Source organism: Agelaius tricolor, unplaced genomic scaffold (genome assembly GCF_023055355.1).
Source record: "Agelaius tricolor isolate 1412-34295 unplaced genomic scaffold, bAgeTri1.0.p SCAF_9, whole genome shotgun sequence".
In the NCBI taxonomy this organism is placed as follows: domain Eukaryota; kingdom Metazoa; phylum Chordata; class Aves; order Passeriformes; family Icteridae; genus Agelaius; species Agelaius tricolor.
In genome coordinates, this window is record NW_027269269.1 from 14,395,697 (window position 1) to 14,418,459 (window position 22,763).

At 40.1% G+C, this 22,763-nt stretch overlaps 1 long non-coding RNA gene across 1 annotated transcript in view; it reads right to left on the minus strand.

The window, feature by feature from the left end:
- Positions 1–22,763, minus strand: part of LOC139592704 (uncharacterized) — a 172,603-nt gene that overhangs the window by 135,738 nt on the left and 14,102 nt on the right. Inside the window, exon 4 of the long non-coding RNA XR_011680092.1 lies at positions 20,879–20,978. This is a non-coding gene — a long non-coding RNA (uncharacterized lncRNA). The remainder of the gene's footprint in view (positions 1–20,878; positions 20,979–22,763) is intronic.

Sequence of the window (22,763 nt, forward strand, 5' to 3'; positions counted from 1 at the left end):
GATTCAAAAATGGAAGGAGCATTTGATGCACTGGAGGGTTGTGTTTCCATACAGAGAGACCTCAACAAGCTGGAGAAATGAGCCAACACATAACAGATTGAAATGCAGCTTTGCAGAGGCAAGACATTGAATATGAACCAGAATTGGGCAGTTGTGGCAAAGAAAATCAAAAGCATAATGTGATGCTTTAGGTAGAGCATTGCCAGAAGGTGAAGGGAGGGGATCTTCCCCTGATACTCAGCAATGGTGAGACATCTGGAGTGCTGGATCAGTGCTGGGGTCCTCAACAAAGGAAGACAGGAGTGAGTCTAGTAAAAGTCATTCAGGAATTGTAGCACCTGCCATGCAAGGAGAGGTCAGGAGACCTGGGACTGTTCAGCCTGTAAAACAGAAGGCTCTGGGGCATCTTTTCAGTTTCTATAAATACCTGATGGAGTGGAATAATGAAGATGCAATCAACCTCTTCTCAGTGATGACCAGTTACAGGACAAGAGGCAATGGGTACAAATTAAAAATAAAGAAAATTCAATCTAAGCTTTTTTTTTTTTTTTTTTTTTTTTTTTTTTTTTACTTTGAGGAGAGTAAAGCACTAGTGCATGTTGCCCAGACAGGCTGTGTTTGAATAATACTTTGGGAGATCCTTTGTTTCATACTGTACATGGTTCTGTCCAACCTGCTCCAGTTGACCTTACTTTGAGCAGAGGGTAGGACAAGGCTATCTGCAGAAGTCCCTTCCTACATCAGCAATTTTTTAACTCTGCAATTCTATATGAAGTCATATTCACACCACCAGCTTTTCGAGGCATTACATGGTTGTCCCTAACAACTCAAGGTCAAGCAGTTTTCACAAGTACCAGTACAATACAAGACTTGCTATGCCCTTGGAAAAAATCAGGCTCACATCTCCCCAGACAGGAGGGAAGCAAACCCAGCTTTTCCACATCCTATGTGATTTCCTAACAGATGGGCCAGAAGGTTAGTGCCAATGCAGGAAATTGAACATAACAGAGTTTATTCCCAAGCCTATTTCTTTCTGTCCTTCTAAGTGGAAAGAGCTGGACTCTGGAGGGTGATGGAGAACAATGGTAAACAAGCTGTTGCTGTGCATTGCCCTCTGAACAAAAGTGTATTTTTAAGAACAGTTCTGCTCTGTCCCCAGTAGTACATGAGGTACTCATTCTAATGAGGTTTTCCAAGAGCTATTGTTTCTGCCAAGCTTCATGTCCTACATTTGCATACCCTGGCATTTACAATGCTTTGAAAATTAAGAAATAAAAAGTACTGCCCTTTGCAAATCTTAAAGCTGGCTATACACTAACAGCTTTCAGCCTGCAGGCTCACAGCACTTTCATGGACAGAAATAGCCTAGACAAGTAGCACCCTGATCATTTAGAGAAGAGGCAAATCTGATGGGCTGCAAGGAAGAATCAGCTTGATGGGCTTTTGGGTGCTGTTGAGCTGATGGATGGCAAACTGACTCTACAGCAGAGGCACTAAGGGAGGTGGAGTAAGGAAAAGAGGGAGGAAGGTCTGCAGCATAGGACTGTGACCATATTGGTGACTATGCAAAATAATGTTGGTAGAGATTTCTATGACCTTTTTCTCTTCTCTGGCCATAGAAGGTAGGGGAAAGGCAAAAGGAAATGAATTCTTCAGTTATAAATAAAAACAGAAAGGTAACATGAAGATTACATTACCCCAATGTAAAATTAAATTATCTACTGTTTTTACTGAATAGGGTGTTCTAATATAGAGCCCTGACTCAGATTTTAAAAGCAGCTTGTACCAAAAAAAGGGAAGAGAGCAGTCAATGATTTTACAAGGTCATTATAGAAAGACTTGGAAATACCATTAAGCTCCAAATGAAAACAAAGTAATTTAGAAGATTGCTTTGTTTCTTGTTGTTCTTTTAAATGCATGCCGTTGAGAAACCTCATCATACACTGGCGGTGTTATGAAGGTGATAAGCAGGCCAGATTACCCTGAGGCTTCTGCTGGATTTTACAGCACCAAAGAAAAATTCCTTCATTTTCCACAGAAATAGTAACACTTTACCTAAGCTTCAAATGGACTTTTGAGCACTGCTTTTCCAAAAGAATTTGGATGAGCTGAAGAGATTTTAAAGGAGCTCAATGAGAATGATCTGTTTGCTTGGTCAGTTGTCCTCAAATACATCTACAAATCAGATGAATTGTTGAATGATAGAATAAATCATCGAATGGTTTGAGTCAGAAGGGACCTTAAAGATCATCTAGGTACATCCCTCTATGGTATGGGCAAGGGCACATTCCATTAGACCAGGCTGCTCAAAACCCCATCCAACCCCGATGAACACTGCCAGTAGTGGGGCATACACAGTTTCTCTAAGCAACCTGTTTCACTATTCTCATGGTAAAGAATTTTTTCCTAATATCTATTCCAAATCTGCACTATTTCAGTTTAAGCCTTCCTCACATGATCTAAGTCTTCTTCATGTCCCCTATGGATATAACAAAACAAATTTTTTCCCCCTCCCCCTGCAGGCATTTTCACATGCTACAAAATTTAAAAGTAGCATTTAGTTCACAGACAAGAGAGAAAATTTCAAAGTGCAATTCTGTAAACCAGACCTTAATTTCCTTGTAAGATCTTGTTCTATGTGTTATCTGTATATGAACCCTGAAAGCAGTCTGATGTTCACCGTTACTAAACCAAGGAGCTGATACAACAGAGTCAGCTCAATGCCACCAAATCCAGTGAACTCAGATAAAATACACAGGAAATACTTTTCAATTTTAAATTATGATACAAAAGTTATTCAGATTGTTTTATCCAGTTCTCTGGCAGCCTATTTTGATCTTTTCCATCTCATCTTAATGCACCAAGATTTATATGACTACACAGAGATTTAAGCTGTTACCAGACCCACAAGACAAATGTTCATTAAGCTGTGGAAGTTTTAAGGCATGGCTATCTTCCATGGACAAAAATGCAACAGGATGATGAATTATCCTGCTCAGGGGTTTGTGTTTGCTTTCTCAATGAATGCACTTTAAATTGCTGGTAGGAGAAGGTTTTGCTGAAACAGATGGGTGACATTAATACAACAGAGTACAACTGTCAGTGGTGGAATTTTTGTATTTATCTTTGTACTCTATTCCTTCATATATGTATAGGGTTTTTTCCTCTTTAAGAAGTTTTAAACTTGAAGAAGTTAAAAAACTCTTTAAGTTTTAACTTAAATAAGTGTTGTAATTAATAAATCTTTCAACAGGTTGCGGAGAAGTAACTTTAAGAAACTGTTACAGTAGTTTTGGTTTTACCTTTGCTGCATAAAAAAATTTGCCATGGCATCATTTTCCTTACCTAAAATTTAAATTAACTCTCCACCACAAAGTGAAAAGGCTCTGCATTTTCAGGAATAAAGCAGGGCTTTGTTCACTTTTTCTAACCAGATAATTAGATGGGGTTTTTTTAATTAATTCCTCTTCACCTTCTTACAACTCCTTCATTGCCTATGTTGGACACAGTTCAGCCTCATTTCTCAGCCAAATCCTGGCCTGATGCCTCAGGTGCAGTCCTTTGGGCAGCTCACTGCCACCCTCAAAGAGCCTCCCAACATTCCACACAGGTTCACACCAAGGCAATGTGACGTAACTTCTGTCTCATTAAAAAGGCTGCTGCAAATAAAAAATGATGCACTTATTGTAACACAAAATCCCATAATTATAAATTTGCATGGTGTGTCTACTGAAGAATATCTGAAACCTTAAAAAATTGTCTTCTCACCAGAAATGCTCTTTATGACCTACCACAAGCTGGGTGTCTTTAGAAAACTGTTTGAAATTTTAGAAACTGTTTGAACTTTTTTTTTAACTGTTTGAAACTTTTAGAAAACTACATCTCTCTTGCCTGGATTATTTGAACTATACTCTCCTTATAGGAAAGGTTGCCTGCTACTGTGCTATTGTTCAGTGGCTAGCAAAACAGGCACCTCTGTGTGCCACTAGGTTGAACTCTGCCACTAGGTTGAATTCAGCTGCTCTTTGTCAAGGCACAGTCCACATGTTGAACTGCTACAGCACTGAAACAGGCTCTTTGGTACCACAGGCACACAGAAAAACAAACAGAAGATGAACTGTCCCCCACAGGGTTTGTGCTTTATGGCTCTGAGCATCATTTTGGCTAAATGTTGACTGGAAAATATCTCTGAGCCTTCAAGATTCCCTTGACAAGCTCTTTAAAAAATAAACTAACTAGAACTCATGATCTTTCCTCACAGTGCAAAGCTCTTCACTTTAAAATACGGCATACAAACAATACCAAAAGCTACGTTTTTCAGGTGAGATGTGCAATCAGCTAGGAGTTGTCAATTTATGTGATTTACATCCACCACTTGCTACATTCAGGTGCAAGCCTGAGGTAGGTCATCTTTAGGATCTTATTTTAAAAATGCTTGAATTTGACTCAGAATTTTTGACAGATGTAGTTTTGGTAGAATCCTTACCCAGGAAAATATCCTGTAGTTTGCTGAGTGAGAGCTAGTCCATGCCATGGCTTGTGCCTCTACTAACCCCTCTTCTCCATCCCACCCTTTTGTTATTCCTTTAAATTGAAAAAGACAGTCAGCTTCAGTTGCCCAGTGGAGTAGGACCTGATAAGGATATTACTTCAAGAAGAAAGTGACTCCAAGAAGGTCTCTCCAGTCTTGAATAGGGGAAGGAGGGGATCCTAGCTCCATGAAACCCATAGCTCCAAGAAACTCCCTACAGAATTTTACTCCTGAGGTGGAATAGGTGTGGTGATAGACAATATTTCAAAAGGCAGTTGGACTAACTGCATTCAAAGGCTCCTTTTACTAAACTTGGTAGAACTTATCTAAAGATTTGATTAGAAAGAAGGATAAATAGGCCTTCTTCCCCTAATCATATCAATATGAGAGTCACAACACTCTCAATTACTGTTTGCGGGTAGAGTTTGCCCTTACACTTTGTCATAATTTTAACTATTTGAGAGAAAAAAGAAGAAGTAGTGTTACGTATTTGGACATAAAGTGGATTTTTAAAGTTCCCAGGTAGCTTGAGTCTTACCCAGAGCAGAAGCCAATTGCTTATGGTTTTATAGTCCAAACAAACCTTTAAATAAGACCAAAGCAAGAAGACACTTTCATTGTATGTCCTCTGTTGATCCCTAGCAGTAGCATTTTCAAAAGGACTTATTTTTGTTCAGCAGCTCTGAGAACACTGGAGACTCATTCACATTTCTTCTGATCCTCACTCATAATATAACATCTCCAATATTACAGAATGCCTTCTATTAAGGCCTTTCTCACCTTTTAGATCACTATTTCAAAAGAGCAATGTCAGGGCAAATCTTCCCAGATGAAAACTTGTTGCTGTGTCCTTACAGCGACAAAAAGAAGTCCTGGGTATCATACACCATGATTAGAGTGTCAGCCTCAAACTGCAAGGAATCTTGTAGCAAAGTAAAAAGGGTGCTCTTAACCCCTGATATGCTGTGCTGGGGGTGAGAAACACTCTCCAAACTACTTGGAGGGCTCTCAGTTCCTCCCTGCTCCTAGGGGATAGAAAACATGGGCACTGCTTCATATACACAAAAGAAAAAGCTACTCTATCCCAGCAAGGACAAGAGAAAATACAAAGCTGCAAAATACAGACAGGCAAGGAAACAAAGGTAAAATGGGAAAAATTAGGAGGTACCACCCATTGCTGAGGTGTTGTTCAGACAGCTGAATGAAGAGAGTTCTGCTCATCAACAACCCTTCTGTATGTAGCTCCCTGGAAGAGACCAGGGAAGGTGGCCAATGACCACAGACATGGTTACTCACCTGATTCACAGAGCATTTCTCTGTCCTCTATGTATGTCTTTTTTAAGGTCCCACTTTCTTTTAATCAGCTGTGTCCCTGGGATATTGGAAGCGATATTAGGCACATTGATAAAACTTAGTGGAGATTTGCCAGCCTTTCCTTTTCCAGTTAAATCCAGTAGTGAACATCTCTTGTATATCCAGGCTGCTAATCCAATCCTTCACCTGGACTGAGCAGCTGCATAACAGTGACTTGGAAGTCAAATGTTATAACTCTGAATGTCTCCCCCTTCCTTTTATTCTTTCCCCAGCTCTATATGCTGAGCATGGTGCAATGTGGTATGGAATATTCCTGTAGTCAGTTTGGGTCTGCTGTCCCAGCTTTGTCCCCTCCCAACTCCTTGTGCACCCCTAGCCTCCCTACTGATGGGGTGGGGTGAGGAGCAGAAAAGGCTTTGTCTCCACGTAAGAACTGCTCAGCAGTGATGTAAATACCCCTGTGTTATCAACACTGTTCCCAACATAAATCCAAATCATAGCTGCAGAGCAGCTACTATGGAAAAAAATAGCACTATCCTAGCCAAACTAGCACACTAAATAACACTTTTTTCTTTAGTTTACCATATGTATATCTTCTCTAGTGCTCAGATAGGCACAGGAACAGGGTAAAATGCACACATACATCCTAACAGCTAAGTAAACTCAGAGACAATCCAGAAGAACATAAGACCTTAAGAACCATAAGACAGAAGGCAGATAATTTTTCTACATCTCTTAGATGATTACAGTTGTAGAGATCATTTCCTAAAATCAACCTTATCCTTTAAATCTGCTTACAAAAGCAAAGAGAACAAGATTTTTCATGCCAAGACACATTGAAATTGCACAGTGCCCAGCAACTTAAAAAAAAGAAAAACAGTTGTGTCTGAATTCTAGTCTCTTTACAAGACAAAGCCCTGAAAATTCAGTGACAAAATGCTGCCAAATGTCTGCGGGGGTTTTAGCCTTTCCTCAGTCACTGCAGGCTGTTTCAAAGTAGCACAGGTTAAAAACTGTGAGAAAGGGGGTGGAGGATTAGATCTTCCCTCAGCTCATACCCACTGAGATGTCCTGGGCAGGCAAGCAAAAAGAAATGAACAGTCTCAGAAAGGTACAGCTCCAAATCCACCAGTCAACAGTACATGGCACTGGTTCGGTCTTTCAAGTTTCTTCACTGTCTGCCCTCAACACGAAAGCAAAATCCTTCCCACGACTCACTGGGCTGCTACCTTGGTACGTGAGGGTTTCTTTGTATATTTTAAGCCTGACCCGAGGGGTAGTACAAGTAGAAATGTTACTTTGCTTTCTTTGGGATTTTGGATTGTCTCTTGTAGCTCACTTTTCCAGTCACAGAACTTGGCCTCAGGCTGACAACAGAACTGGTTTCCTTGACAACCTCTATATGTCTTGGATGTACATATCTAAAATAGAATCTATTTTTTCTTCCTTACAGAAGCATGAAATACCTGTTTTAATTACTAAAGAGGTCTGGTAGGCCAGAATATATTAAAATGAACCTTGGACTTCACACTAGAACATTCCAACTGTGTCCCACAGGTCCATGGTGCATTGCACCAGTGTTACTGGCAGAACTTTGACAATGGCTTTTGGAGTGGTCACATTTCTGCCAGCCCATTTAGCTGATCCTTCTGCCACTTGCTCTCACCCTTGCCTCTTCCAGGCACAGCACACTAAGATAACCACTTTTTCTCAAGGCAAAACTCATTCCCTGAAGTAGAAAATACAGAAACTCTCTCCTATACTGAGGGTCTGGAAAATTGCAGAAATTCAGTTTGTCACTAAGCATCTTTGTAGAAACTTGGATCAAGAGTTGTTATCAGTCACTTTTTAGAATCACAGAGTCATCAAATACTTTGGGTTGGAAGGGATCTTAAAGGCCATCTAGTTCCAAACCTCCTGCTATGGACAGGGATGCCACTCACAAGATCAGGTTGCTCAGTGTCCCATTCAGCCTGGGCCTTGAACACTACCAGGGATGGGGTATCCAAAACCTTTCTTTTAGACATGGACACAAATCTTTCTGCCCTAAAATCCCACCACAGTCAGATCAACAGCATTCAGATTTTACCTCTATACTTTAAAGGAAATATTAACATGCAGTAACATAGAGTGCCCTCCAGCAAGACAGTGCCATCCATGGGATCAATTTTCCATGCTCCAACCATGTGAGCATGGTTGGAGAGAATTCATTCAGTTCACTGTAAAACCACCCTGTGAAATTAGGATTGAAAGCTCATGTCAAGACACATTCCCAGGCATCTGAGAAATCATAGGTGCTCACAAGGTCTGGGTCACTGGGGCCATTATGTTGTTAACACACCATTTGATAGGCTGCTTTTACTGAGCTGCACAGCAATTTCCACCATAACTGCACCAGAAAGGCTCCTGCTGTGTCTCTGCTGTGACTATCCACTCTCCTCAGCTGTTAACCTTGGCCAGTAGTTAGGGCCCATGCCAACCAACATTCTTCCAGACATATGCAGGACATAGTTTGGGGAATAGCACAGGGGAATAGGACAGGGGAATAGGACAGGGACTGTACCCAGTGGGGAACAGATAGGTTTTTTATCCTGCTCTGGACAAAAGAGAAAAGAGGACATGCCATAACTCTTGTTTTCAGGACCTGAGACAGGATCCTGGTGCATTTCACTTTAAGCACGAGACCATGTGTACATGGACCAAGCATAAAGCTTGGTACAAATTGTTCCAAGTTTACTCAGAAAGAAAACAGCTATGGAGTCCAACCTCAGCACTTCTCCTGTAGCCAAAGAAGGCCATGTCATAAAGTACCTAGAAAAGGAGATTTTTATTTTTCTCGAAAGCAGAACAGCAAAACACACCTGACAAACATTTTTGCCCAATCACACATTTCTGTTCATATCAGCTGAGGCTCTGCCTTTTATAACAAATCACATTTAAAAAATTAGAACTTCAAGCATTTTTTCACTTGTGACTGGCCATGTTTTATGGTTACTTCACCTTCTTTCTTCCAGAAGTGTTCTCTACAGTGTTTGGTATGCTCCTCTCTCTCTCTCTCTCAGTACACAAAAGCTATCCAATACTGAACCTACTCTGGTTATTGACACATCCACATTGACAAAGAGGCTTTTTTCCCACACAGTCTCCTCTGGAACCAAAACTGAAGTTTTATCAGCCACTGTCCAGGCCCTTTTATTCCAAAATTTCATTAACAACATACTTTCTTGAAAGTGTTCTTTCATGTCTCCACATAGAATCATAGAATAGGCCACACTGGAAGGGACCTTGAAAGATAATTTCATCCAATGCTTTGTGGGAAAGGAAGCCTAGTTGAGATTATCTACTGTCTTGTCCAACCATGTCTTGAAAATGCCCAGTGAAATACATGGGATAAGAAGACCATGCTAAATGATCAAAATATTTCCCCTATCCTTAAAAATAATCTAAATTCCATGAAGCAACCTAGGGGAAGTTTTCCCACAGAAAAGCCCTAGAAATCTGTTGTAACACACTGCAGGATGTCCCAAAGAACTGCACGGCAATTCAAGGCTGTCGTAAGCCAGGCCCTCGTAGCTTGTCTCTGGAACTGTTTTTTCCACCACAGCAGCCCAGAACCATGGACCTTCCCTTTGTTGTCTTTTAGCAGCAGCATAGATTCTGCCTAAATATCTGCTTACACACAAACCTCCAGAAAAAGAACAGCAGCAAAATATTTATGACTCTCTGGTATAAAGTTAATTAGCCATTTGTCTGCCATTCTATAACTCCCTGTTTTAACACAATTTAACACAATTTCTTTGGGTGATGATTTAGGACAATATTAGCTGGAGAGGCCATAAGCCTTCTGTGAATTACCTGGTGTAAGCACTTAGCTAATATGCTTTACCTCTAACTCAGTTATGTCTCCATAGTAATTGCTGTTTACACAGTATGTTTGCTAACTCAGGATATTATTCTTTTCATGTGATTCTTCAAAATCAAGCTAATATGACACCAAGATTATTAATTTTCATTGAAATGCTATGAAAAGCCTATTAAAGTGCTGGACATCAGCCTAATAGCAATATATATTCCTTTGCTCTCTCAGGATCTGAAGTGGACAAAATGGCCATTGATAATAGATGTTCTATTCAGATGAATAACTGAATGGGGCAGAGTTTTAAATACAAGAGAAATCTGAAGTGATACAAGTGTTTTATTCATTACATAAGGGCTGGATTTCTATTCGAGTGGCACTACTAAAAGGAAAACAGAAATCATGATAGACTGCCTCCAGCAATGTGATATCCACCTGGATCTGACCTCTGTGGACAAGGAGCTGCACCATCTGACTGCTGCTGAGGTCTGAGGTTCTGAGCACTCCTTTAAAATAAAATATTATCTGCTACACAGAGGTTCTGCTGTGGCCTGACCCTACTGCTCAAGACCCTCTACCAGCACAGAGCTGGAATAACTCTTGTACAGAGGCCAAGACTGCAAAGGTATAAATAGCTTGGACCTCCATCTGCTGTTAACTGGTTCAAGTTCAATGAATTAAGTTAATGGTAAATGGATTTATATCTGAGGATGACCTGGCCCTGAGCATCTTAGAAAGTCACACACATTCTATCCAGACACAACAAATTATCTGGTTTTCTCAGACATTTTGTTTGGTACGGATAGCCACTGCTGTGTTCACTCTGCCTTTAGATTGAAAGTTGTTCGGGCAAGGACACAAGGACTTTGCCATCAGTTCAGGCCCATTGAGAGGAAATAAAACAGCTTATATTGCTAAAGAACAAAATAAAGCTGCAAGAGACAGAGCCCAAGTGACTGTATTGTGAGTCTGGAGAACGCCTCAAGGGAGAGTTCCAGGGATGGGACAAAGGAAGCCCCAGGGTGTCACTGGTGTCACTTTCCTTAATTTTCTGGTGCCTCAACCACTCCTGAAACCAGAATGAGAGGAGGCTCCCAAAGTTGTTCTTTTCAACAACCCACATATTTTAATGGAACCTCCTGAAACAATTTTATATTTTGAGAATGTTTATTTGGATCTTTGAAAGAAGAGATTAGTCAACAGGATTTACTGCTGGGTAAGTTAGCTTCATCAGATATTGCTACCTTTATTTCCAGCCTTCACAAACAAGCAAGCAATAGTTTAATTTGTGCACATAGATATATGTTTTTTATCCTTTAAATCTTACCTAGAATTTCTGAAAGGATTGCCTACAGTCATGAAAACTTGAAAAACAGCCCTTTTTGCATAGGTATGTAGTATAAGATTAAAAACTAAGTGCCTCAGTAAAAAGCATGGATCATTTTTATAGATTTTGAAAATGGAAAAACCTCAAAAACTGTTTGCATAGGGCTTCTTATATATAAATATATACAATAAAAATATTTAGTTTGTTATTACTATTTATTATTACATACTCATTACTTATATTCATACCAAATATTTTTCCAAGTCATCCACTTTCTTTAATGTGCTTTTTCAAAACAGTTTTGTATACACTTAGTCAGCTATTTCCTTTTTTTAATAATTTATTTTTAAATGTGTTAATTTATTTTTTAAATAGAGGATTACAGTTTATAGTAGAGTCTGAAAGATGTAGTTTCACTGGGGCTGTGGGACAACTAAAGCAATAGATTCAATAAGGGTAGAGTGGTGAGATACATACAAAAGTTCCCTCAGGGACCTCTAGGTACAGACCTGGTGCATGTTGAAGAAAAAGATCAGTTCATTTCATTTTATGACCTCTTTCCAGCTTCATTCTGTTTCCATAGGTGCATAGTTAAATAGAAAAGGAATGTTTCGTGACTTAATTTAAGGAAATTATCAAGTATTTGTCTCTAACCTCAGCAAGAGTGGAATGAGTATAGAGCTCCTGGTGTGCACCTTTCCTGCAAACACCCAAACTCTCTACAGATTTTCCTTGTCAAGGTCTTTTCACATAAGTAGATTTTCAGATTGTTTCTTTCCTCTTGTGACTTGCCTTAGGCAAAAGAGCATTCTCAGGTACTCAGAGGCTTCAACAACAGCACAGAGATTTCCTATTTATTTATTACCCTTATAAGCACAGATACATAATCTCAGCTCCCTTATCTTAACATCTTGCTTAACTCCATTTTCTTATTTTAGGAGTTCTAATCCACAATCTGAGAAATAATTAGTCCATCCAGGAACCACTTTCTAAGAAGCTGCACTTTGGAGTTCTAGCTTGTGTTGGAGCCTCCTTCTGGCTCTGCCCTGTAGAGTCCTAACATCAGCTCTCTGTGCTTTGGACACACATACATTTCTACACTATTGGATTTTCTTTCTCAAGAGAGTCACAACAAAAGAAACCCTGTTTTCAGACAGGGACTTCTCAAACTTTAGGGAAAACTATAAAAATTTACTTCCTAATTTCTAGGAATCCAAAGCAGAGGTTAGAATAAAGCCTAGTTTTTCAAATTTGCATTTCAAAAAGGAGAAAAAAATCACAACAAATAATTCCCTTGTCAATTTAGATGCTAGTTAAAATGCAGACTGTGCAGTTCCAAAGTGTTGGCATTATTTGTATTTTTTTCCTGTATAAATTCCCCTTAGGCAATTCATTACAAGGTTTGGTATTCACTTTTTAAAATGCTGTGCAAGTTTATGCTGCCATTATACTAAATGTTGCTATGCAGCTTAAAAAGCATACCTTGAAAGCATGAGAAGTTCTGTCCTACCAGATGCAAGCTAGCAGAAAATGCTACATCATCTCCCTAAATATCAGTTATGCACTAGGCTGCCCTTGGAGACTGCAGCTGGGCTGCCCATGGGCTGCATGATCCCCTAGGCTTCCACCTCATGGGCAATTTCTTCAGCCATCAAGCCATTTGTAAAATGTTTGGGGGAAAGAGTCTGTCCTTACCTCTTATGGCAGCTGTATTTTTTTAAATCAGAATTTCAGTTCTGGAGGGTCTTGTGCTTGCTGATAGGTGCCTGGCACTTGCTCAGGAACATGACTGGACCCAGCTGCAGGGGAGTGACAAAGGTCAAAGCAGCTTAGGTAAGCTTAGGTAAATCTCTAACCCTTCCAGAGTGAGAAACTCTGTTTAAGCTTAGGAGAGGACACAAGCCACATAGAAAATTTTCTGATCAGGTTGGGAAGTGTGCAGTGATTTTAGAGTACAAAAGTCACATTAAGTAGGAGTTGAGAAGTCTTCCTGTTTCTTTAGCATCAGTTTGGTCATAGACACCTACTCTGTGCTCAGAAAATCAGTCTAGCCCTCTGCAGTGCAGTCTCAAAGCATATCTTTGCTTTGAAGTCAAACCCTGAGGGGAAGGGGGGCTAAAAAACCTGCAGAAAGAGAAGGTCATCTCCCTCGTTTTTTAGTAGCTCAGCAGTAAGGGAACTTGCCGAGATAAGGAGCGTGGTTATTATCCCAGTCTGTCTTCAAGGATTTGAAATTTTCACCTTCTAGGCAACTGTTCTTATCCCTGGGATAAACCTTACCTGCAGAATTTGCCAAAACCCTCTAGCAGATTGTTTCACTTTGATGATTCTATAAATGCGCATTAAAGAGAGAAGCTGTGTGACATAAATTACACATTTGCTACATTGGTAAATAAAACTTCTCTTCCCCCCACCCCTACCCCCAGGTGACACTTCTCCACCAGGCAATAGCCTTGTTCATGCATCTCTAGCCCATTAAATGTCAAACTACTCTACTAAAGTTAAATAGTTTTTATAGACTAGATAGAAAAAAATCTCCCTTTGGTGCACAAGGCTGTGGTTCAGGTTGCTGGTGATACTGCTTCCTATCCTCTGAGGCCGGAAAATAGCAAAATCACATATCCTCATTACTAAGCACCGTGAGGAAATTCCACAACCACCTCCTCTTGCAGCTGCAAGCCTGACCCAGTCTCCCAGTACGCATCCAAATCCTTAAGAGTGAAATGGATTTCATAGGTACATTCCCCCAGCATGTGGTAGGCTCAGACATTTTCCTCTTCATAGGGCTGGCTCTGGTGAGGCACCATATCCTCTCATGCAGCTTCCACTAGATTAAAAGGCTGATGAAAGCAACAGAGTAGTGCTTACCAAGTTGCAGCATAATTCCTCTTGCAGATGTAAGTTCTGCAAGTATCCCTTCTGCATTTTGGTCTTACCAATGAAATCTGCAATCTGTTCCAAAAACACCCCAGGTTTTACCAGACCTAATCTGTGGAATGTGTCTGGTATCTAAAGTACCTGGTTCATTCCCTTTCCTCTTATCAGGATGCTGCTCTGAATGCTTTCAAGACCATAAATTTCATGGAGGATACAGATGATTGCATAAAACCATCTGGACTTGCCAGGTGGTATAGTATGTATTAATCAGCTATAGAGAGTAGTTTCTTTATGACCATTGTCACTTACCAGCAAACTTCAGATTCATCATATTTTATCAAATAAAATTTCTGTCATTTTATTCCTTAATCCTAATGCTTAGTCTGAAAGGTCTACAGGCATATTCACAAAAAACAGCATGAAACACCAGGATTAAAATTGACTGTGAAATTGAAATTCATCTCCTTATGACTTTGTTGAGTCTCTAACACAAAACTTACACTATTTTTTTTCACCTATATCTTATCTGCTGTCTACTATGTACAGCACTCCTTGATCAGATATTTAATGGTCTATTTTTTCTTTCCTCTGGAAGGTAAGCAGTCCCATGAATGCATTGCTTTCAGATCACAGAGCACTTTAAACCAAAGAAAACTCTACTTCTCAGCTGAGCTTGAGCAGCTGGCAGACAGAAGAGATGGAGACAGCAGCAGTTTTCCTGGAGGGCAGTGTCAATAAAAAACAGAGCAGGATATTGTTTCCCAATAAACAAGCCCACAAAGAAAGATGAGTTAAGTTCCCATTTCAACCTCACTCATACCTTCTTCTGCTTCAACCACTGCTTTGACCAGAAAAAGTCAAGAGCATGGGCACTATTGGTAGATAAATCTACTGGGAATGATGCAAATCCAAAACAGGACATTTGTTATGGAAATCATGGAGCTACAAAGCTACTTGTACACTGGAGTGCTGCTACCACTCAGGCAAAAAGGTAAAACTTCTTGATTAGATAGATCTCTTGATTGCTGTTCTTGATTAGATAGCTGCGGGGAGAGGAGGGGAGGAAACAGCAAACATTTTTGCTCAACTGAGGGCTATCAGAGCTCTCCTTATACCAGTGTTTATGAACAGCTCTTACCTAGCTATATCCCAGCTAGCCACAATGCCTTACCTAATGCAAGGCAGTCATTTATTAAATTGAGGGATATTTTCCTATAGACCATAATGTCTTTCTTCCATTTCTCTCAAAGAGTAAAATCTCAGAACCAAAAAGGCAAGGCGCCACCTTCTCAGTTCCCAGTACAGTTTGATCAAGGATTGCACACATCCACCTTCTGCCTGTTTTGTTCATGTCAGTATTCTGGGGTGCATGCACCAAAACCAGAGAAACAGATGCCTGCAGAAAAGGTTATGCATGCCAGGATAGTATGGCTAGGAGCTTGAAAGCTGATATTCCCTGGTGGCCAGCTTCACACAGGCTTCAATTACTACTGATGATCTGTATGCACTGTTTGCTGCAGCAGGGATCTGCTTACAAATTAATGGTGTTCAGGTTGCCTTAGGAGGCAACCTAGAGTAAGGATATGGCACACTGAGAACCCAGACCTCAATTTGTTCTCCACAAGGTCACCCTTGAAGGTATGTGCTATCCCTTATAAATCCTTTAGAAACTTCCCTGTGTTTGCCCTCAAAGTGGGTTTTCTCCCAGAAAGAAATATGGAACAATTATTCCTTTGAGAATTGATTCTGTTTGAAGAAATCTACAATTCTGACAATTTGAGCTGTATGTAACAGGCTGGAAATATGAGAAATGGGAGCTCTAAGATGGCTTTGGCCATTAGAACCCACTGGCTTCCAAGGCAACATGCTACTGAGAACAAAATTTCTGCTTTGGGTGTTGAGTGTACCTATTCTCTTGTGTGTGCCATGAATTTATTGTATGCTTTGATAGCCTTGAAGAAGACTGAACTTCTTTCATCCAATTTCACATCTAACTTAAACACCATCAGTCCAGAGGCACAGCGAGCACTGAAATGTTTCTGAACTCCTCTCCTGCTGAGAACAGAAAAGGTTTGATGAAGGTCTTCACAAATTCCTAAAGGCAGGACAGTCTGCTTGAAAAGAAGCATTTGCTTGAGATATTGGTTTTGCTTTGAGTTTGTTGGTTTTTTGGATATTCTTTTTCTGCAGCAGACTAGAAAGAGAAAAGTTTTTCCAGAAGGAAAGTTTTGTCAACAGAAACAATATATTTTATTAAGCAAAATGTTATAGCTAGAAAAAAAGGCAAGCACATTTCAGGAGTGCAAAGAACTGAAGAAAGTTTATGTACCTTAAAGCTTGCCATCTGCTCTAATACAAGATATTTCATCTCCCTATAATCCTTGTCTTGTTTATAACCTTTGAGCATCATAAGCATGCAAAATTTATATTTATTTGATATGAAAAATCTCTGTGTAATAGAATAGCCAGGAGGCCTCTGGGAAATAAGCTGAATTGATTTATAGAGAAAAAGTGAATGCTTTTTTGATTATTATTTACAGAACTAACTTGGGCCCAGGATCTAGCTATATGCTTGGTTGGTCAATATTTTGCAGTGGAATGCTTGTTCTTTCTATGATATTAGAGTCAAATCTACTCAAGGTTGGAGTTATCACCCATTAAAACCCTGCCACAAAAGTTGCTTTCTCACAAGTAGACGATTTTCAAAAATCAACATTTTTCTGACCAAAAGGAATCTCACTCAAAATAATTTCATCCACCTCTTTGTCTGTCTGTGGAGGCAGACAAAAATTATTATTAATACAAAAAAATAACAGAAAGCTGGAGAAAAAATAATTCTAGAAACAAAACACTGTAATGTACATAATAGTTTCTGTCAGCCTGGACTAGGGAGTGGGAAGAAAGACTTAATAAAAAGTAGAAAAAGAGTTCTCATTAGTGAGTAGGCAATTTCCAGAATGAAGGGCTCTTGAAAACAGCTGTGAAGTGTTGACCCTGGCTGGATACCATGTGCCCACCAACAATACTCTGTCCCTCCTCAGCACAGTGGGGGAAAAAATAAAACTAAGTTCTCGAGGATGGAGATAAGGACAGGGAGAGGTCACTCACCAATCACCATTGTGGGCAGAACAGACTCGATTTAACTCAATTTATTGCCAATAAAATCAGAGTAAGGTAACCAAAAATAACAGCTAAATCTTAAAAAATCTTTCCTAAAACCTCCTCCCCTGCAGCAGCTCAGGAGCACAGGGAGTGGGGGCTGTGGTCAGTCCATCAGACATTGTCTCTGCAGCTCCTCCCTCCTCAGGAGAGGATTCCTCCCACTCTTCCTCTGCTCCAGCCTCAGCTCCCTCCCCAGGAGACAGCCCTCAACAAACTGCTCCAATGTGAGTCTCACAAGCTTCCCAAGGGGTCACAGCCTCCTTTAAGTTTCCACTTGCTCCAGGGGCTGCAGGTGGATCCCTTCTCCACCCTGCACCTCCATAGGCTGCAGGGGAATCTCAGCTCTGGTGCCTGGAGCACCTCCTGGCCCTCCTTCTGTACTGACCTTGCGGTCTTCAGGGCTGTCCTGTGATATATTCTCATTCCTCTCCTCTGGCTGCTGTTGCCCAGAAGTTTTTCCCCCTTCTTACATCTGTTACCTCAGAGGTGCTTCTACCATTGGTGCTGGGCTCAGCCTTGGCCTGTGGTGGGTCTGTCCTGGATCTGGCTGGCATCAGACAAGAGGGAAGCTTCCAGCAGCTCCTCACAGAAGACACTACTGCAGTCCCACACTACCAAAACCCAATATAATACCTGGCTTGAATTAAAAGGGGAAAAGGGGGATTTAAATCAGATCATTGCTATAGAGTTCTCTCGTAAAGGATGCAATTGCATAAGGCTGTTATACGGTGAGAAGCAAAAGAAAATATTGTGTTATTTTTAAAATAGAGGGGAAAACCACACCAAACAGAAAAAGTGGGGTTTAGCCCTTCAACAGACATCTTAAAGAGACTCCAAGTTAACTCTTAGAATCTCCTTTTCTCCATGGCTCCAAAGTACAATTTCACTTTCTTTTCAAGAATCAAGAATATAAAAACTGCACTGTCACACATTGTTTAGATACTGTAAGGACTCTTCCCATCTGCTGCCAAGTTTTCCCTGATGAGTCGCCTTCATAAATCAGCCTCATTTTTCATTTAACTTTTCACCTGTCTGATGGTGACAATAAGCTCCATCTGTTTTTACAGCTGCTGCCAGGTGCCATAGAGGTACAACTCTACCTCTGACTGGGTGGGGAGTCCTTTAGGGGTCAGTTGATGTGACTAAGCCTTCAGGTCCAGGCAATCTGCTTTGAAATTCCTGTCATTAAAATGAGAATAAGGAATGAAAAAAAGGAGGGGAGGGGAGGCTGCAGAAGTAGAAGGGATGTGACCATGACACAAAATTTCCTGACGATGACAAAGGAAGGAATTAGAAGTGTCAAGCTCAGCTAAGGGGGAAAGAGGTGCTCAGGCACACCAAAGGCTGCAGTCCTAGCATGCAGCCATGCTGAAAACATGACTTTTGCCAGGTATCACTTCTTTTCCTTAACTTTGAGTACTGAGATGTTTTAAGCAGCATGATTCCCTATGGTCAGAGGGATAAAAAAAATTAACTTCTTACCTTCGACTTTGAACTAGGACAATTTTCCTGCATTATCAAAGTCACTATGAAGCTTTCCCATTTATTCTGTCTCTCTCTGTAACTGATTCTAGACCCTAAGTCTCTTGGGTGAGGTTCACACAGATAAAATTCTTTTATTTAGTTTCATTTAGCAATAACAAAAGGCTGGTTTTATCCCAAGATTTGCCCTTGGCAGACATCAAGCCCAGTACACTTAGCCTTGATTCCAGGGCCAATTTCAGGAAGTGAAGCTGCAGTTGGCTGTTTTCACATGCCCCATGCTGCTTCTGTGTAGAGTGCAAGGTGGCATCTATGGAGAAAGTGTGGGTCAGGTAGTGTCACTTCTCCATGTCTTCTCTGTCCACTTGACCCCTTTTCCCCTTACAGTGACAATTTCCTCTCCAGCAGGTCAGTCATGGGGAGTTTTGAAAGCCAACTGCACGTTTCCATACATCCATGCAGTGCATGGAGCCTCTTCCCATCTGAGGTCAGGCTGATTCCCTTACACATTTCACAGGAAATTCTCCTAATTACTGAAATTCTTTTGGTCTGTTTTTTTTACTGGGTTTTTTTGTTGTTTTTTTTTTTTTTTTTTTCCAAGTCAGTCATCTTGTATATCAGTATTTTGGGTATTGATTGGAAAACATTCCAGAAGTTTTTTTAGTGAGCACATAGTTGCAACCCTCCCCCCACCTTTTATTGCTGCCTGAAATGTAAATGGCAAGAAACACGAGCCTGTCATATGGAACAAGACATCCCAGCCTATGTCCACTCTTGACTCCTTATTATCTGGCATCCCACAGGCTGGAAGCCTTTTTTGTTATTTCAGCCTATTGTAGAAGATGCATCTTCATTATTATTTTGACTTTTTATCTGCACTTTCCCCCTACAAGCTCAAACTGACAAGTTCTTTCTGACTATAAAAATATTGCATACGCACATACTTATTTTAACACATAGATTTCTTTAACTATTTCTTTTCTCTTTTTCAAATTTTTTTTTTTTGTATTTCATAGGATTTATCCTACCTCACATTAGCTGGCAAGATACTTCTGTAAATTGTCTTTACAGGTAAGAGAAGGAGATGACAGTTTCTTTCATGCAAGCACAGACTCCTGTTCAGCCCTCACTTACTCTGTACGGATTACCGGGAGAGCTGAGACAGCCAGCTCAGCCTACATGTCTGAATCTCAGACTGCTAATGTTAAGTGCATCTCACTCTCTTCCTGGTAAAACTAACCTCAAAAACTGAAAAATCAACACTTACGAAATTTTTTAAGCTAAATTTTATCTCCACTGGGCTTTTTTTTTTCATTTTCTTTAGTGCATGTCTAGGGATGCATATAGATAAGGATTCAATTTGGACGAGTTCTTTGCTTAAGCAGGAGCTTAGGTACTATTCCAACAGAGCCACAAGTATTTGCATAGCTGCAATAGGCTGAATATTGTCTCTTTAGCTGATGCTGACAGGGATCAAGAGCACCACAGTCTGATTGATTGTTTTTAAAAACAGGCTGCAACCAAAAAAGTAAAGCACAATAGGCTTTACAAATGTTCCTATTAACACCTAATTCTAACCATCTTCAAAATAATCATCAAGGTTGAAACAGCAGTTTAAGCTCCTTCTACACTTGACAGAGCGATACAGTATCTCCATAGAACATCTTTCCAGCACTAGTCTTAGGAAGAGATGACATGGCCCCCATACACATTTGCTTTTCCACCTTAACTGCAGAAGAAGGCACAACAGCTTCTTCAGACAAACAATCCAATTTTTAAGTAGCTAAAGTTAGATAATACAAATTTTAGTTTATTTAACTAGCAGGCATAATCTATCAGTTATGCTTTCATTAAAAAGTATTTACTTAATTCCCTTAGTGCAGCATCTCATAATCCATGTAACTATTTTGGACAGACATTTGAGCAGCAACTAAAGGAGAGTTCACGCATCAAACGTGACTGAATGGATTCTGTGGCAAATAAACTAATAAAATGCCTTTCTACAATAAGCAACCTGAGACAGCAACACAGTTCTAGGGTGTTCAGCATCACAGCAACGTCTCCCTTATATTTCAGTGAGTAAAATTGGGATATCTTCATATCAATACATTCAGCTTTAAAGTGAGAGTACATAAAAGAGCTGATGGTTGGAGCATGTTGCTCAACAATAATTTACCTCACACAGAATTATTGCAGTGTGGAATACTGCACAAAAATACCTAAGAAGTTGCTGCAGTTTGAAGAGACTGGAGAGAAATCTGCTCTTTTGGGGGGAAATTGCGACATCTGCTGGTTTTTAACAACAAACCCAGAAATGCTTCATCATTACCAGTTTCAGAAGAGGCACACTGTGTGAGGGCACAGATGTGACTTTGGAGACACAAACGGTGGGGACAGTGCTGCAAGGCATCAAGGCAGGAGTTGAGGTTCTGGAAACAGAGTAAAGTCATCAAGGGTTAAAAAAAATTTGAAGATCGGCTTCACAAAAATGTTTCAGAAAACATCACAGATCACTGGAGTCTGACAGAATTACTCTCAAGACATCGGAAGTCAATATTCAGAAAGAAAGTTTAAGTTCAATTTTCTGTCTTTCCTGTTACTCTCCTACAATTGCACACATAAATATAATTTAACACTGCATTCAAAATATAAACTCTTCAGTTCTGCAGTGAGAAGAAAAACCTTGCAGGGAGAATAATATAAACCAACCCATTGTTAAGAACTTTTGCTAGTAGATATTTACTAATTAGAAAAACAATATCACAATGCACTACGAGTTCTGGCCTGTTCTCAGGTGCCTTTTTTTAAATAAATGGTAAAAACCAGAACAATTGTGAATACCATCTTTAAAGATATGTTACTTTTCACAAGAAAGGGACTATGAGTTTGACAGGCTCTGAATTGTTCCGCAGAACTCTATTCACAGCTAACACTTGCACATCTCCCAGCAACTGCTGCTTTATTTCAAACGTGTGTGGAGCGATCTATTCATAAACTGTGTGCACAATCATAGTCATATGCCACTTTTGAACATTTACAATGTGAGAGGGCTCATAAAGACAAGAGGAAGTTGTATTTTTAAGTATGGAAATTAACACTGGAAATAAAATTTTTCCCTTCCCCTTGAAGGCCAAAATTCTGGACCCATCCTTCTCAGCTTAGAATTAAACTTAAATAGCGTTCAGTGCTTTGTAAGTTGACCTCCACTTTGCTTTGTTATTGAAGTATAATATATCCAACATGGCAAAGAGGAGTCAGGTACAGGCATGGTTGCAGGAAAATAGATTATTTTCTTTTCCATTCAGGGTATAATGAACAAAAGAAGTATGTTTGTCCCTCTCGGCAATATGCCTAGAGCTGGGGTCCTTAAGGAACAGAGGGTTTTGCAAAATCTGCTACTGTTTAACAGACCTCAGCAGCACTGATTTCTAAACCAGGAAATTAACAGAAGGCTGCAAAGAATGAAATGTCTCCAATTGTATCCTTCCAGCACTCCAATAAATTTGTCAGCATATTCTTGACATAGACAAGATAAAACATAAAGTTGACAGTGACAAAGTGCCACCACCTGAGACACCAAAAAAGGGAGTTTTTCTGCCTTCTTGTCAGCAGCTTGTTTTAAAAAATCCCTACAGCAGGATGAGAAAATGAGAAAGAGTAGAGAAAAAAAAAACTTTTCAAAATGTCAGTACCCAGAATTATGCCCAGATGCTCAATAGAAAACCAGTCACTGAAAATGTGGAATTGGCATCATTGTATTTTGATGCACAGCAGAGAAACACTTCCAAGGCAGAACTGGAAAAGGACCAGCATCTGCTACCTGCTAATTAACACTTAAAACACAGCATTGCAGGTGGCTGAAACAGAACAATGCAAACCTGGAGCGTACAGCATGCTGAGCCCTGCTCCACTGAGAGAGATCTTGCTCCCTCCCTCCTCGCTGCAGAATCCATTCCAGAGCTGCCTGCAGTCTTTTGCATTTGTCTGCTTCTTCACTGCCTTGACAGCCAGTATTATAGTTATTTAGATGTTGTGTAACTGTATTACTTAATGTTTGCACAGTGCTTTGAAAATGTGAATTGCTATCCAGCTATTCAGTGTTATTATTTCCATTAGGATGAACCATAAAAGCATACTGAAAAAGACAGTGCTTAAGTTGAATAACCTCCTTTAAAAAGGAATAGCAAATCCATCAGGTCTTGTCAAGGTGTTCC